Genomic DNA, 17,086 nt, shown 5'->3' on the forward strand with positions numbered 1-17,086 from the left:
AGGGGCGGATTTTACGGATGTTGTAAAGAAAGAAACGACAGGTCTTGGCGGTCTGCTGGATATGAGCAGAGAAGGAGAGAGAAGAGTCAAAGATGACCCCAAGGTTTCGAGCTGAGGAGACAGGGAGAATGAGAGAGCCATCAACAGAAATAGAAAACGGGGGGAGCGGGGAGGTGGGTTTGGGGGGGGAAAATGAGAAGCTCGGTTTTGGTCATATTTAATTTCAGGTGGCGTTGAGACATCCAGGCAGCAATGTCAGACAAGCACGCTGAAACTTTGGTTTGGATGCAAGGTGAGATATCAGGGGTAGAAAGGTAGATTTGGGAGTCATCAGCATAGAGGTGGTAGGAAAAGCCATGGGATGAGATTAATGAACCAAGGGAAGAAGTGTAGATAGAAAAGAGGAGGGGACCAAGAACAGAACCCTGAGGTACACCGACAGGCAGAGGGATAGAAGTAGAAGAGGATCCACCAGAGTGAACACTAAAGGTGCGGAGGGAGAGGTAGGAAGAGAACCAGGAAAGGACAGAGCCCTGGAATCCAAGTGAGGACAGGGTATCGAGAAGTATGCTGTGATCGACAGTGTCAAAAGCAGCGGAAAGATCAAGAAGAATGAGGATGGAATATTGACCTCTGGATTTAGCCAGTAATAGGTCATTGGAGACTTTAGTAAGCGCAGTTTCAGTTGAGTGGAGAGGGCGAAAACCAGATTGTAATGGGTCAAGAATAGCATGTGAGGAGAGAAAATCAAGGCAGCGGCGGTGAACAGCACGCTCAAGTAATTTGGAGAGAAAAGGAAGGAGGGAGATGGGTCGGTAATTAGAGGGACAAGTAGGGTCAAGTGAAGGCTTCTTAAGGAGAGGTGTGACCACAGCATGTTTAAAGGAAGCAGGGACAGTCGCAGTGGAAAGTGAGAGGTTGAGAATGTGACAGATAAAAGGAATAAGAGTAGGAGAGATGGCATTAAGAAGGTGGGTGGGAATGGGATCAGAGGAACAGGTGGTACATTTTGAGGAAGAAAGGAGAAGTGTAGTTTCCTCAATAGTAACTTCAGGAAAGGAGGAAAGGGAATGAGGGGAAGGAGAGAGAGGGGAACGGACTAGTGGAGGGAGAGCTGGTGAGGTAGAGAAAGCAAGGTTTATCTTTTGAACCTTGTTGTGAAAGAATTCAGCAAGGGTCTGAGGAGATAATGAAGGGGGAGTTGGGGGAGGGGGCACCTTGAGGAGAGAGTTCAATGTGGTGAAGAGAAGTCGAGGATTAGAGCCAAGAGAGTTGGTCAGTTGGATATAATAATCCTGTTTGGCACGTAAAAGAGCAGATTGGAAGGAGGTCAGCATGAACTTAAAGTGTAAGAAATCAGCAAGGGCCCGAGATTTCCACCAGAGGCGTTCGGCGGAGCGGGTACAGGAACGTAGGTAGCGGATATTAGAAGTCCAGATGATACCAGAGGTGCTTTCGTTATTAAAAACATTTGGAACTCTGTCAGGGTATTCAGTAAATTGGGAAAGACAGAGGTGGTGCCCCTAAACATATTGTGTACAAAAGACTTGGTTACTCCATTTTTTTCTCCAATGGTGTAATGATGAACTTAAATACTTAGGGCCCTGTTTACTAAGCTGCGCTATAGGTGCACTAGTGTTTTTAGTGCGTGCTAATGATTAGCTTGTGCTATGCTAGAGACACCCATAGGAATATATGGGTGTCTCTAGTATTTAGCGTGAGCTAAAAACGCTAGCACACCTTAGTAAACAGGGTCCTAAAGTATCAAATTCCATTCTACTATTGAGGACACATTGCAATGCAGCTTGATGTCCAACTTCTTCTGGCAAAAATGCAGGATATTTGCAATGCATGGTCACCTTTATAGCTAACATGGCGGGGTAGATTAGAGATTACTGTACATCGCCTTGAGTAAATATATATATATATATATATATGATGGTATGTCCTCAAGTGATTTATGTACTGTAGATCTTAGCCCTGCCATTTTCAAATTCCTTTTTTAAACAACTGGATAAAATTCTCAGCAAATTCCTGTGGCAATCTAGAATACCCAGAATATACCTTAAGAGTTTAAAAAGACCTAAGAATCAGGGACGTGTAAGCTTCCCTGATTTTAGAACCTATGCCATTGCTTCTCGTTTGTGTAGTGCCTGTTAGTGATTTGAAACCACTCAGTTTGATAATATGCCTATTTAGCTTAATTAATTAATTTTTTTTAAAGTTTAGATACCGCCTACAACTAGGTGGTTTCCAAGAAAACATTCATAATAAAATAAAACAACAATATATAGAATAAAACAAAAACATAACATCACTCAGCAATAAAAAGGTCCAGTTAACACAGGTTTTAAAAAAAATAACACAGTCACAAACAGTTGTGTTTTCAAAAGCCTTCTAAATTGTGTTAAACTGCTACAATGACAAAGCTAGCCAGAAAGTGCATTCTATAAGGAGATCCCTGCAGGAACAAAGGCTGAAACTGATTAAACTGCTCATGCTTTCTATGTTAGTGGGCACTACAATTTTCCCATCACAGGAGATTGTCCCATCTTCCTGTACACAGTACAGTTGATGCATATTTTAAATCAATCTATGAAACACCCCATTGCCACCACTCTAACAACTCCACTATAGGACAATGCAGATATTCAAATTGATCATGCACCTCTCTACTGGAATGAGTAGAAAACAGGTGCATTTCCTCTTTTCAGCAGCTACAAAATAAATATAGGCCATATATAAATGTCTCTATCAATATTTGCAAATTAAAGACTGCATTTTTTACCCCAAAGGTCATTGCTTTACTTCCTCATCAGAAGCGAAGCGTGAAGTGATTCAAATATTGGAAGCAGGGAATTTCACACCTCATGTGGCTACAAAAATGTACAAGTCTCTGTTGTCTTTGAATTTTCAGTCTCCCCTTCCAATTCAGTCTATATGAGAGAAAGGACTAAACATTTTACTATCACCTTCATAATGGGAATGGTTATGCTCTAAGGTGAATGAATTGGCTTCTACATTCTGCTCCGTTGATCCAAACACAATGTTATGCACAAATCAGTTTGGACTCCAGTAAGAAGCCAAAAAGATCATAAGTCATCTACAAACCTGTGCTGGAACTACTAATCAGCACATGGTACTTTCCAACATATGCTTTTCAACTGCCCAAGTCTAACTATTGGAAACAGGTTTGGGATCTCATTTTGGAAATTGCACAATTTAATATGCTATTATCCTTCCTTGAAATCCTGTTTCTCTCTGTGTCTTTGCCACAGGGCTATCCTGACAATTTTAAATGTGCATATGACATTCTGATTGCATTGGCCATCAAAATTGTTTTACTCCATTGGAAATACATGTCAGCAGCAAATATCTCCCAATGGTGAAATTACGTGAGTTTAATCATTACATATGAATATCATCTGACGGAATGGAATAGATCTGAGGCCACATTTTGCATGATTTGGAAACCTTTTTTTTTTTTTTTACAGTTTTGTGGATCTTCTAGTTAATCGCTGCTGTTTCTCATTGCATCTAATTTTCAGACATCTCTTCTGCTGAGATTCCCAGTGAACTGGCTTATCTCTTTTATCTCCTTTATTTTTTACTAATATGATGTCTCTCATCATTCAAGTATATACATGATGCTTCATCACATTATGTCAAGTACTAGGACATGGTATTAGGTCTTTCCCATGTGGTCTTGATTGGTAACATCATTTGCTTCTCTTTTAGGAGTCCTTTTACCAAGCTGCAGTAAAAAGGGACCTGCGCTGACATTAGCACATGTTTTGATGCATGCTGAGGCCCCCTTTTACCGCAGCAGGTAAAAGACTGTCTTTTTTTATAGAAATGGCCATGTAGCATGTGAACCACTTGCCATGCGGCCATTTCAGGGAGCAGTGGGTGGGTGGCGGTAAGGGTTCCCACACTATCTTGGAAGTAACCAGGCAGCACGCGGCACTTCCTGATTACCGCCAGGTAAACACCGGCACCACAAAAATAAAAATATTTTGGTAGCACTGGAAATGGCGCATTCTGAGGGTAGGAACTACTGCCGCGCTGCTGCATAGTTCTGGATTAGCAAGTGGTAAGTCTGCATTGGGCTTACCGCCACTTTATAAAAGACCCCTTAATTCATTTGCTGCTTATCTTATTTTTATCATTTGCCTTTCGAAGACCTCCTCCCCACGAAATGAGCTTACTTATTGGGTGGCCACCAGCATTGTCTCCAAACTGCTGCTGCCAGCTGCAAGCCCCTCTACCATGCACATGCTCAGTTTCAATACATGTGCAAAACTGAGCATACGTGGAGGCCAGTGGCTGGCAGCAGCAGTTTAGTGATGGTGTCAGCGATCACCCAAGAAGCAAGCTTGTTTGGCAGGAAGGAATTCTTCAGCTGGCAGGTCTTGAGGATCCCTGTCAGAATAGGTATTTCATTTACTTTGGAGGATGCCGGGGAGGCATGGGGGGTGGGGGGGGGAGGGAGGTGCACAAATGTTTTGGTCCACTGACTTTTATCGTGGGCCCGGCCTAAATCAGCTATCTGGCTGTGCTATTGCAAGATACTCCCCCCCAGAGCCCTCGAGACCGCGGAATCTGGTATGCTGGAGGACAAATATATTCTCGGATAATGCTTGGGGAACCAATTTGAGGCCTGGTATAGTGGACACAGAGATACCAAGACAAGCAGCTGCTGCTTTCTTCCCCCCCCCCCTCCCCACCACAATCACCAACACCACTACACTCACATTAAAATCCATACTAATACACACACCAAGACTGAGACATCCACCCACGTACAAACACATTAACTGTAATACAGGGAGGGTATACAGGGTAGGTGAGATGGATAGGGGTCTTCAGTGCTGGGAAGGGAGGGTGGAATGGACAGATGTGTAACAGGTATAGGCATAGGCAGTGCGTTTTTTCTAGCAAAAAAGGTGCCGGTACTCAAATGCTAGGCCACTCTTCAGGGGTGGGTTGATCATTGAAAGGGACTCATCCCACAATAGCCAGGTCCCCTGCAATCAGTCACAGAATCTATGACAAGGCAGAATTGGTGTGTAAGGCCTGAGCTCTTTCATTAAAACTTGGGGACCATGGGTCAATTTTAGCAGACAATGGAAAAGGTGCCGGCACTCAGTACCCCCAAGAACCCCCTCAAAAAAGCACTGGGCATAGGTGAGAATAGAGGAAGCAGGAGCAGCAGGATTAGAAAGTGATTGAAATAAGATATGTGGTTTGGTCACAGCACACACCAAAATTGTCAAATATCACTGAGTGTATTTATATGCCTAGAAGTGGCATATAAATACACTGCATTATACATGGAATCAGCTTCATCACTGATTATAGCCCTCTGAAATTAGAACCTGTCTATGATAGGTTTAATAAGAACAATTTCTCCCATGAGGACACTGAGTGGAGGAGTAGCCCACTGGTTAGTGCAGCGGACTCTGATCCTGGGGAACTGGGTTCGATTCCCACTGCAGTTCCTTGTGACTCTGGGTAAGTCACTTAAACCTCCATTGTTCCAGGTACAAATAAGTACCTATATATAATATGTAAACTGCTTTGAATGTAGTTGGAAAAACCACAGAAAGGCGATATATAAGTCCCATTCCCTTTCCCCTTCCCTTTATTGTACCAGGGCATAGGAGATCCTATCTCTGCTATCTCTGCTATAGGAGAGCCTCACCATGGCCTACAATCTCCTTCCCTAGATATGCAAGTATTACAAGTATGCACAGTATTGTGCACAAGTGTAGTTCTGAATTGTGCTGGTTAGCTGAGCCAGGACCAGTGTAGACTCACCAAAACACAAGGCACCTTCCTCCCTAGCCTACAGATCCTTCTTAAGAAGCCAAAGGAAATGAGGGGAACATGAACCACTGATGGGATTTGAACTCATTATCCTAGAATGCTGAATCTGGTGATCTAAGCACTCTGCCACCTTCTTGCCTGTGTAATTATGCCTCTTTGAATGGCAAAGCCTGTATCCCTGAGGAGGAATGTTCAACATGCAAGCAGTTGAGGGAAGCTGTGATGGGATTTCTTAGTCAACATCCCAGAATGATATGTATTGTATGAAACCCTCAGCCACCTCCTGCAAGCCACCTCTTCTGCAATGTGTTTGATATCATCACTAATCCACTATGGGGGCAGCATGTTCATGTCTGATTGTAGGTTGGCCAACTAAAAATACAAATTAGTATTCTATAATCTTCCAATACTATGAAGTTTTATGCTGACTGACAGTCACAGCCAGTAAACCTAATGACAGGAGATGGCATGACATCAACAAGTTGAAGCTGGTCTCTACCCACTATCCCCAAGAAGGTTGGAACCCAATGCAGCCACCAACATCTTGGTAGGCCCAAAACAATGTAATTGAGATGGCAACAAGCTTCACACAGAGGCTTCAGCCCAACTAATGGACCAGATGGGCTGATGCTGTCTCTTGTCATTAAACCTCCTTGGTCACAACAGTCTCTCTATCCATGCCAGAATGCACATATAGAGACAGAGACATTGACATGGCATGCAATATTGTGAGAGGGAGATGGAAGCAGGAGTAGGCTTGTCATGTAAAACAGTTGTCTGTAAACTCTGGAGTGCACCAGGAGCTGCGTGCAGAGGCAGATGAGTAACACTTTAATATCACTTGACCCTCTCAGCTTCTCATTCATCTCTAGGGCAGCCACTGGGTGCTAAGGTAGCACCAATAGGCAAAGGTTGGTCCCTAAACCCCATGCTCAACTCCCAAACTGCAAGACCCACATTAGAACAGGTCATGGTCAAATGTGCAGCTGAGGGTGAACATGATTGTAACCAATGTCTATATTTCCCATCCTTGTAGCGCAGCAACAAGCTGTCTCATCCCTTGGCCAGCCCTGGTGAAGGATCAGGACAAACTAGATGAGGATGAGATCTACTATGTTACTATTTTAAGGAGGAAGAGGAAGATGATGCTACAGCAAGCAAGGCGGAGGACAGCTCACTTATCTCCATGATCACCATTTCCTCCCCCCCCCCCTGAACCTGCCAGTCCTGGAACTCATCTCCCACCCCAGAAGCAGCTGGACTTGCTTCAGAAGGGGATGGCATCCTCTCCAGGAGAGAGCAATGGCCTCAGGGCTCAACCCTCCTCCTTTCTAATACAGAGAGCAGAGTCTCAACTAGTTCCAGTGGCAGGTGCAGTTGCAGCTTGACGTACACCTGCCTCTAGAAACCAGCCTGTATTGGAGAGGAATAAGGGGAGGCTCGATGCCATTGAGCAGTGACTAAGGGTCATACAAGGTGGTCTAGGCTGCCTGGTTTGTTATCTGCTAGGCTAAGACCCCTCCCAGGACCCTTAAGCCTGCCCCCCCTTAGGGAGCTCCAGGAGCTTCTGGCAGCCCTCCTTCTATCTGTCCCATGCCTACAATGATCATCTCCCCTTCTCTCACCCTTTTAGTGTAGTTTACACAGTAGAGTAGCCCTTTCTTTCTTTGTGTCTTTATTTTTCCCATGCCCCTTTTGTTAATACTATTTTTGCCCTGTTGTAAATATTTTTTTAACTGAAGCCTTTTTCCTTCACCTTTTTAGCCCCAAAGATACTGAAGGGAAAGGGGGAGGAGAAGCTGGGGTCACATGTTATCACCATTTGTCACCTGTATATCCTAAACACACTCACATTTTTCACAAAACAAATGTGCTTCAATGAGGTTCTGTCTCACTTGCTGAGCATTCTGGCAGGCCCGGTGAGGCAGCAGATCCCTCAGGTGGGGTTCCTCCTCTTCACTTTCACTATCCTCCTTCCTAGCCTGTGGTCTGGGTTATGGATCTGGCTATGGCATCTGTCTTCTAACTGTCAGATTATGAAGCATGCAGCAGGCTACAACAATGCCACACATTTTGCTGGCTCACCACCAGAGACAATGGAATCTGGTTTTCAGCAGGACAAATGTACCTTCGATGACTGCCCTGGTAGCACTTTGGGCCCTATTTTAGTGAACCTCCTCTGGCCTCTGTGAGTTGACAATCAGGGTCATGAGCCATATGCTTAGCAGATAGCCTAGTCAACTCTATTGAGGAGAAGGGAGAGGAGGTTAGCTTAGGTACCTCTGGTTATATGGTGGCAGTCTCCACAAGTTCCATCCTCCAGACCACTATGCCAATACTGGCAGCACACCTGTGGAGCAAACAGAGAGATGTGATCAATTATGATAACAGTGTAGGGGTTGTAGGATGCTCCTCACCTACTAGCCATCTGCCTCTGATTTCCCCATTCTGGAAGGCCTTGTGGATGCCTGAGCATGACAGCACATAGGAATTATGACAACACCCAGGATAGTTAGCACAGACATCTGTAATCTCGAGTGCTACGTTGCAGATAATCTGCACATTGATTGAGTGGTATGCTTTCTATTGCGATATTCAGCCTCACTGTGAGCAGGTGGCCTGAGGACCACATGAGTCCCATCAATGGTGCCAAGCACAGAGGTGAAATGAGCAAAATCATAGAAAGCTGTCATTGTTTCCTGTTGTTCAGCTTCATGGATATACACAGTGTCCCTTTTCAAAAAGGCCTCCAGAAACTGGCTACAGAAGGCACCTAGCTGGCTACTCACTGCTGCAGCACCTAGTGGAGTTTGGAAAGTTCCAGCACCCAGAAAGGCCAAGACTGTAATGACTCGCACATGCGCTGGCAGGGCATGCCTCCTTGAGGCACTAGGCTCAGACCTGCCAAGTCTCCCGCATTCAACGGGAGATTAAACAAACCAAAAAACTGTTTAAAAAGCAAGCGTGGCACCGCAGGCAGCCTTCAGGCATTGGCTGTCGGCTCTGCAGCCACTCCTATCTCCTCTCATGTCACTGCCCCTGGAGCAGGAAGTTGAGATTGACTTCTTGCTACGCTGTGCTCCGGGGACAGTGAGAGGAGAGAGGAGCAGCTGCAAAGCTGACAGCCAATGCCTGAAGGCTGCCTGCAGTGCCGCGCTTGCTTTAAAAAAATTTTTTTGGGGTGGTTAGCTCTTTTTTTTTTTGTAGCAGCCACTGCTGCTCAACAGGAGAAGCAGCAATGGCCAAGAAATGAAGATCTGGTGGAAGGAAGAGCGGGAGGCAGGAGGTAAGATAGAGAGAGTGGGGAGAGAAGGAGGGGAGATGGAGAAGGGCTGGAGAAAGAGAGAAACTGCTAGTGATAAGGATGGAGAGAAAGGGGGGATCCTGGCTGAGATCAGAAAGAGGGAAGATGCTGGAAGGAAGGGTAGGGAGAGAAACAGAAGAGACATTGAAGGATGGGGAGAAAGAGGAGGGAAATGATGAATGTAAAAGGGTAGACAAAGAGACACTGAATGGAAAGAAGGGAATAGAGAAAGAGAGAGACACTGGATGGAAGGATCGGGGGTAGATGGATGGAAGGATGGGGAGAGAAAGAGGGAAGACTGATGAAGGGATGGGGAGAGAAATAGGGAATATGGATTGAAGGATGGGGAGAGAAAGAGGGAAACGGATGGAAGGATGGTGAGAGAAAGATGCTGGATGGAAGGATAGGGAGAGAAAGAGGGGAGATGGATGAAAGGATGCAGAGAGAAAGGGAAGAGACTGGAAGGATGTGGAGAGAGAAGGGACACTGAACAGAAAAGGGTAAGATATAGAGACAATGGATAGAAGGAGGGGGAGAGAGAGACATTAGATGGAAGGATCAGGAGAGAGGGTAGATGGGTGGAAGGATGGGGAGAGAAAGAGGGAAGACGCTGGATGGAAGGGTAGGGAGAAAGAGGAGATGGTGGATGGAAGAATGCAGAAAGAAAGAGGGGAGACACTGGAAGGATGGGGAGAGAGAACTGCTGGATGGAAAAGACTGGAGAATAAGAGGAAGAGGCACAGGAAGTACAAGGGTGTGGAAAAGATGAAAAGCCATAGGTAGATGAAGTAAAAAGGAAATTAAAGAATGGATAGTAAGAATGAATTAAATCTGGACAGAGAGAGAGAGAGAGGCAGAAAAATATTGAAGAAAGCAAACAAAAAGGAGAGAAAAATGACAAATGGCCAAAGAGTTAAGAGAAAACGAAGAAAAGCAGAATCAAGAAACCGGGAGCAACACAATTAGAAAAAATAAATGACCATACAACAAAGGTAAAGAAAATAATTTTATTTTTAATTTAGGATAAAGTAATATGGTAGCTGTGTTAATAAAGTTTCCTCAGGTCAGGAGAGGATACCATAACAGCATTATACTGACCTGAGGCATGAGGTTTTGGCCTCTGAAAGGTAATTGAAAAAGGTGTTAGGCTATTAAATAAATTGTTTTCTGAAATGACTGTGGGTTTGAGGTGTGCCAGGGGGAGGAGCCATATAGGGTAGGTGGAGCCAATGCAAAGTAGGGTGGGCTGTGGGCATATACTAAACTTTCCCTCAAAAATTGGGACCCCTTGGCAGCTCTGTAGACTCCATGTCCTCCTGCATCTCCTTACAAAGTGTGCTATGATCTCTCTATTAAATCTAAACCAGTGGTGTGCTGGTAAATGTTTTAACAACAGGCTCTCTCCCCGGTCCACCTCTGTGCCCCCCTGTCTACCTCTGCGCCCCCCCCCCCAAATTGCAGAGCTGGCTATAGCCGGGGAGAGAGCCTAGGGAGGGGGGCGGCAATGCATCACTCTCTCCAGGAAAAAAAAATTAAATGCTCCCAGGTTCCAATCTAATTCATGTTTAATGTGGGATAAAATGCCATAAATAAGTAAATAAATATAAACTTTTAACGTTGAGAACCTGATTCTCATAACATGATGTCTGTTTTAGAAGTCCTTTACCAGGAAAAAAGAAACTTTGCAGTATATCCAAAATGACACAAACCAAATTAACATACAGACCAGGAATTAGGAGAACAGACAATTTTGCCAACTCCGAAAAACAATGTGTTATCAAAATCTCAGAACCTAACAAACAGATCCCTACTCAGACTTTTGGCCTTGCAGTCATACATGCAGAACAGAGATAGACCCTATTCAAATTCTTCAAAAGTTAAACTGAAATCCTAAGAAGTTAGACTCTGCATGCAGCACAATACCAGAAAAATAGAAAGAAACATGTTGCTATACATTGCAAAATATGATAGCAGATGTAAATTCTCAAAGTAGACATATTCCAAACACTAAAATGAAAATAAAATGATTTTTTTCTACCTTTGTTGTCTGTTGACTTTGTTTTTCTGATCATCCTGGCCCAGTATCTGATTCTGCTGCTCTCTATCTGTTCCCTTGACTCCGTTTCCAGGGCTTCCTTTCCATTTATTTCTTTTCTTTTCTCCTTTCTTCTTCATTTCTTGCCCTCCATAAGTAAAAGCTGGATCCTCCGCAGACATGACTGTCCAGTGGATCCAGCTTCTGCCTATTTTCTCCATCCATGTGCAGTTTTTCTCCTTTCTCCCTTCCCCTCCATCGATGTGTATCTTCTTCCTGTCTTCCCTCCCCTCCATCCATGTCCAGAATTTCTCCTGCCCTTCCTTCCATCCATGTCCTTAAACTCTCCTCTCCTGTCCTCCCTTCCATCCATCCATGTCCAGCAACCCTCCTTTCCCCTCCCATCCACCCATGTTCAGCAACTCTCCTCTCCCCTCCATCCACCTATGTCCAGCAACTCTCCTCTCCCCTGCCATTCCCTCCATCCACCCATGTCCAGCAACTGTCCTCTCCCCTGCCCTCCATCCATCTATCCATCCATCCATATCCAGCAATTCTCCTCTCTCCCCTGCCCCCCTCCATCCATCCATATCCTCCATCCATCCATATCCAGCAATTCTCCTCTCTCCCCTGCCATCCTCTCCCCTCCATGTCCAGCAATTTCTCCTCTCTCCCTGGGCCCTGCCCTCGCATCCATTTCCATTGATGGCTTTGATGTTCCTCTCTCCCCTGCCCTCCCACTCCCATGTCCACCTGAGCACCCTCTTCTCCCCCCAACATCCCTCTTTTTGCTCCTTCCACCCTGCGTGGTTTAAATCTTTGATTTACCTCCGTCGCAGCAGCCACATCAGTGAAAGTCCTGCCTTTCTCTAGCCTTCCCTTCGTTTCCTGTCAGTGTCCCGCCCTCGCGGAAAGAGGAAATGATGTCAGAAGAAGGCGGGACACTGACGGGAACAAAGGGAAGACTAGAGACGGGCAGGGCTTTCACTGCGGCTGCTATGACAGAGGTAAATCAAAGATTTATACCCCCCAGGGCGGCAGGAAGTGAGGTAAGCAGCATGGCTCATAGCGCACTCCTGCCATGCTTAACTTGCTTACCGCCAGGTTGCGCCACCCCTGGGAGCTGGCTGGCTGCCAGAACAACCAGCTCACAAGAGCTTTAAAAATTTAACAACTGGCTCTTGCGAGCCGGTGCGAGCCAGCTCCAGCACACCACTGATCTAAACCAAGCCACACACTGCTTATCTTTTAGGTCCAGAAACCTGGTCCTGGGACTGTATTCCCACTGCACCTGCCTTCACCTTCTCCCTCTCCCCCTCCCCTGTTGGGCCTATACCTCCCATACCATCAACCACCCAAAGTACTCCTCTGCCATTACTGTGTGCTGCAGTCACAAACATACAGACTCTTGCTCACTCACAAACACAAACAATGGGACAGCAACAATGACAGGGACACAATAAAGACACGTGATTGCACACCTCCCCCCCCTCCCCCACACACACACACATTAATACAAATACTAATCCAAACACTAAAACCCACAGTAATACTGATCACCCACACACAGACAAACACATCAAGTTGCATACAGGAACTGTATATAGGGTGGGGGCAGGGAGAGTAGGTAGTGGGAATGGACAAAAGTGGAGCAGGTATAGGTGAAAATGGAGGAAGCTGGAAATGAAATGGAGTATAGGGTTGGGTCACAGCACACAGCAAAATCAGCAAATATCACCAAGTAAAACCAAAATCACAGAAGAGCACACCAACACACTCTCTGGAATCCTAAAGACAAAATGGCATCCATCTCAGCACTAATTATAGCACATGTGGAGACTGGCACGGTAATTAAGCAACATTGCATCATTACATTCACTGAGCTGAGCCCACAATCAGAGTTGAGAAAAAAAAACACACAGTGCATCTTGAACCAGGAGAAGGTACCTGTGGTGGGATTTAATCATACAACCTCTGAATGACAGGGTAACCTCAGCTACTAGAGTGGTGCATGCATTATTTGATTTTTCCAGCACTGAATCTGATTGTTCTGGCTAAAGTAATGGTATTGAGGCTATTTTCTCCTGATCACTGTTCCTCTTGAACAGGTCATCTACAGTATACTGTAAGCTTCTTGTACATTGGGAAACCATATCTTGTCAAACCAGCAAGTAGACATTTCTAGATCTGGGGCATCTTCCCCAAAGCTATAGGGTGGAGCATAATACACTTACATGAGGAGCCCTCAACAGAACCTGCCCCCCTTCCTATTGCTGTCTCCTTTCAGTGGCTTACTGTTACCTCATCTTATAATTGTGAGGGAGACAGAGCTGCTACATTACTCGTTCCAGGAGGGAGACTGTTTGGCCCATTCTGGTGTTACACTTGCATCCCAAAGCAGTGCAGTATCTGTAGTCCATGATTGTCTCCATTGCAATCAGTGCTGCAAATCCCATAATGCACCAGGATGAGATGGACAGAAATCCTGGACTGGCCCAAAAGTCTCCTTGTAGAACTGGGTACCTTTGCAGATCTGGGGACAGAGTGTGTAGCAATGGACCCAGAGCCTCCCAGGAATACTATTACAGTAACCACGTGATACAGGGCAGCAGCCCAGGGGCATCGCTGCTCTTTTTTTGAAGCATGACAAACCTCATCTACTATGTTACCTACTGTCTCTGTATATGAGGATGTTTTGGGCGATTAGCATGTTCAGGTCAGAGGGTTGGACTGCCAATATCTAATGATATGGAAAAGCAATTTATTTTTTTTAGTCTTAGTTTATCCAGCTCATTTTCTAAAGAGATCCCCGGCCATCTTCCGACACAAATCGGGAGATGGCCGGCGATCTTCTGAAACCGGTCAAATCGGTATAATCAAAAGTCGATTTTGGCCGGGTTCAACTGCTTTCTGTCATGGAGCAGGTGAAACATCAAGGGGGCGTGTCAGTAGGGTAGTGAAGGCAGGATGTTGGCGGGATGTGGGCGTGCTCACGAGATGGCCAGCTTCGCCCGATAATGGAAAAAAAAGCCAGGCTTGACGAGCATTTCGCTGGCTTTACTTGTCCCTTTTTTTTTCACGACCAAACTTCAAAAAGGAGCCCCAACTGACCAAATGACCACCGGAGGGAATCGGGGATCACCTCCCCTTACTCCCCCAGTGGTCACCAACCCCCTCCCACCCCCCCCCCCCAAAAAAAAACTTTTTGCCAGCATCTATGCCAGCCTGAAATGTCATACCCAGCTCCCTGACAGCAGTGTGCAAGTCCCTGGAGCAGTTTTTAGTGGGTGCTGTGCAGTTCAGGCAGGTGGACCCAGGTCCATCCCCCCCCCCCCACCTGTTACACTTGTGGTGGTAAATGGGAGCCCTCCAACCCCCCCCCCCTCCAAAAAAAAAAAACCCACTGTACCCACATGTAGGTGCCCCCCTTCATTCCTAAGGGTTATGGTAGTGGTGTGCAGTTGTGGGTAGTGGGTTTTGGGGGGCTCAGCACAGAAGGTAAGGGAGCTATGTACCTGGGAGCTATTTTTATTTTTATTTTTAATTTTTAGAAGTGCCCCCTAGGGTGACTGGTTGGTGTCCTGGTATGTGAGGGAGGCCAGTACACTACAAATGCTGGCTCCTCCCACGACCAAATGCCTTGGATTTGGCTGGGTTTGAGATCGCCGGCATTATCTCCAAAAATCGATGCTGGCCATCTCAAACCCGGCCATCTCTGACATTTGGCCAGGCCCAACCGCATTAGCGAAGAAAAAGATGGCCGGCCATCTTTTTCGAAAATATGGTTGGCTCCGGCCATTTACGGAGCCAGCCCCGGAGATGGCCACCCATAGAGATGGCCGGCGCCATTCGATTATTCCCCTCCATGTGTATTAAAAACAATTCTGTTAGGCATCTATCACATGCCACCAACTCCCATTACCCCGCACACCTCATAGCCATACAAACACAAGACTTCAGTATGGCACACCAGACCACAGATGGCTCTCTTGGTGACCTCTCACAAGACCGCTCCCACACTCAGGAGACACAGTAACTAGTCTGGGATTTCCAAACCACACTACTCCATGGGTAGACTTGCCATTGAGACAATAAGACAGCGCCCGAGGCTTCACTGCAGTAGGAGGAACAACTTTCCTCTAGCTTCCATTGGGGGTTTTTTGGTAAGTGGTGAGTGTCACAACTCACTGTTAGTTTGCCCCTGGCTGGTTCTGTTCTCCAAAGCAAAATCTTTCTCTCTATGACTCAGTTAACATGGGTCTGCTGCTCAGTTGTTACAGGAAGACTTCAAAACCACTATAGGGTAGCAAAGAGCAGTGAACTAGCCATTAGACCGCACTGCAGAGACAGCTTTTAAGTGTGTTAGTGAGGAGACAGCTGTCATGAGAGTAGGGATTGTCTGCTTAGCTGTAACCTGCGCCCCCCCCCCCCCCCAAAAAAAAAGAAAATTGAGTGCAATCCCCAACTCTTCCCATCAACTGAGACAAATGTATATGTGGGATAGTTCTGAGGCAGTAAAAAGGAGGTATGGCCCAAAGGTTAATATGGCAAAAGTCCAAGCTACAGAAACAAATTAGTCTATAGGAAAGGTAGCCTGCTCTTAGCATTATGAAAAGAATACGCTTAAAACTTGGATGCACGCCGTTTTGAGAGATGCTGCCAAGGTGTTCAAATTTCCACATGGAGCAGCAAATTCTATAACGTAAAGCATAGAATTTAGGAATGCCCATGTCACGCCTATGTGTAATTGTTCAGAATGCCCCCTTTCAGATCTGCATGGTCTGATTTACATGGACTGCGTTATAGAATATGCTTTGCAGGTACTGCACATAAATCCCAATTATTGCCAATTATTGTCACTAATTGCTTGTTAACCTCCAATTATAGCAGTGCTGATTAGCATAGAATTTTTTGCCGCACTATATAGAATCTTGAGGTTTAGGGTCCAAGCCAAGGGCAATCATTTATTTATTAGTCATCTATGCAGAGCCGTGTTAAAGGATTTGCTAAAATCTTAATATACCACATCTAGTGCTCTTCCTTGATCGAACTCTTTGTCACCCAATCAAAGAAATTAATCAGATTTGTCTGACAAGACCTGCTTCTAGTGAAGCCATGTCTCCTCTGGTTCTGTAATCCAATAGATTCCAAAAACTTTACTATTCTCTGTTCTAAAAATGTTTCCATTAATTTACTTACCACAGAAGTCAGACCTTCCGGCCTCTAGTTCCCAAACTCTTTACTTCCACTTTTGTGGAGAGGGGCCACATCTACTCTTGTCCAGTCCTCTGGTACCACTCCGGACTCTAGAAAAGCACTAACTGTTGAATAATATTTATTGTCCTGCTCTTTTACTCAATAATTCATTGTAAGCATATTTCAGTTTCATTAACTTTATGAAGATCCGGTGGAATGAATTTGTTACATTCTGATGTTTAAGAGATGAGATTTCTTTTTCCAATGCCTCTATTCACACGCCTCTTGTTTCCACTTCCAAGTTGAATAATTAATCATATTGCCCCACAAATCAGCTTTACAGGTTTCCAAAAGCAAAATAGGTGTTGTTCTTTCTGGGAGATTAGAATCCAATAAGTCATTCGTAAATCGCTCCTCTCTTTAAATAAAAGTCAGATCTCCTAACAAGCTATTATCTTTCCACAACTTGCTTAGACAGCTCTAATCTCATAAAAATTGCCACATGGTCTGAAATAATATGGGATATATTTTCACATTACATACTATTGGCATAACCAGCTTTGAACAAAAAAAGAATCTATTTGTGTGTATGTATCATGTGGAGCAGAGTAGAAATCACCTGGACCAGATAGTGTGAATCCCAAGGTACTGAAAGAACTTAAACATGAAATTTCTGATGTGCTCTTAGTTGCCCTTTTACTAAGCTGTAGTAAAAAGTGGCC

At 45.1% G+C, this 17,086-nt stretch overlaps 1 long non-coding RNA gene across 1 annotated transcript in view; it reads right to left on the reverse strand.

The window, feature by feature from the left end:
• The window catches only part of LOC115462434, a 206,247-nt gene extending 189,478 nt beyond the window's left edge, over positions 1–16,769 (reverse strand). Inside the window, exons 1-2 of the long non-coding RNA XR_003940846.1 lie at positions 16,368–16,769; positions 8,110–8,179 (exon numbers count right to left, since the gene is read on the reverse strand). This is a non-coding gene — a long non-coding RNA (uncharacterized LOC115462434). The remainder of the gene's footprint in view (positions 1–8,109; positions 8,180–16,367) is intronic.
• Between the last annotated feature and the right edge of the window lie 317 nt (positions 16,770–17,086).

This window comes from Microcaecilia unicolor, chromosome 2 (assembly GCF_901765095.1).
Source record: "Microcaecilia unicolor chromosome 2, aMicUni1.1, whole genome shotgun sequence".
Taxonomy (NCBI): domain Eukaryota; kingdom Metazoa; phylum Chordata; class Amphibia; order Gymnophiona; family Siphonopidae; genus Microcaecilia; species Microcaecilia unicolor.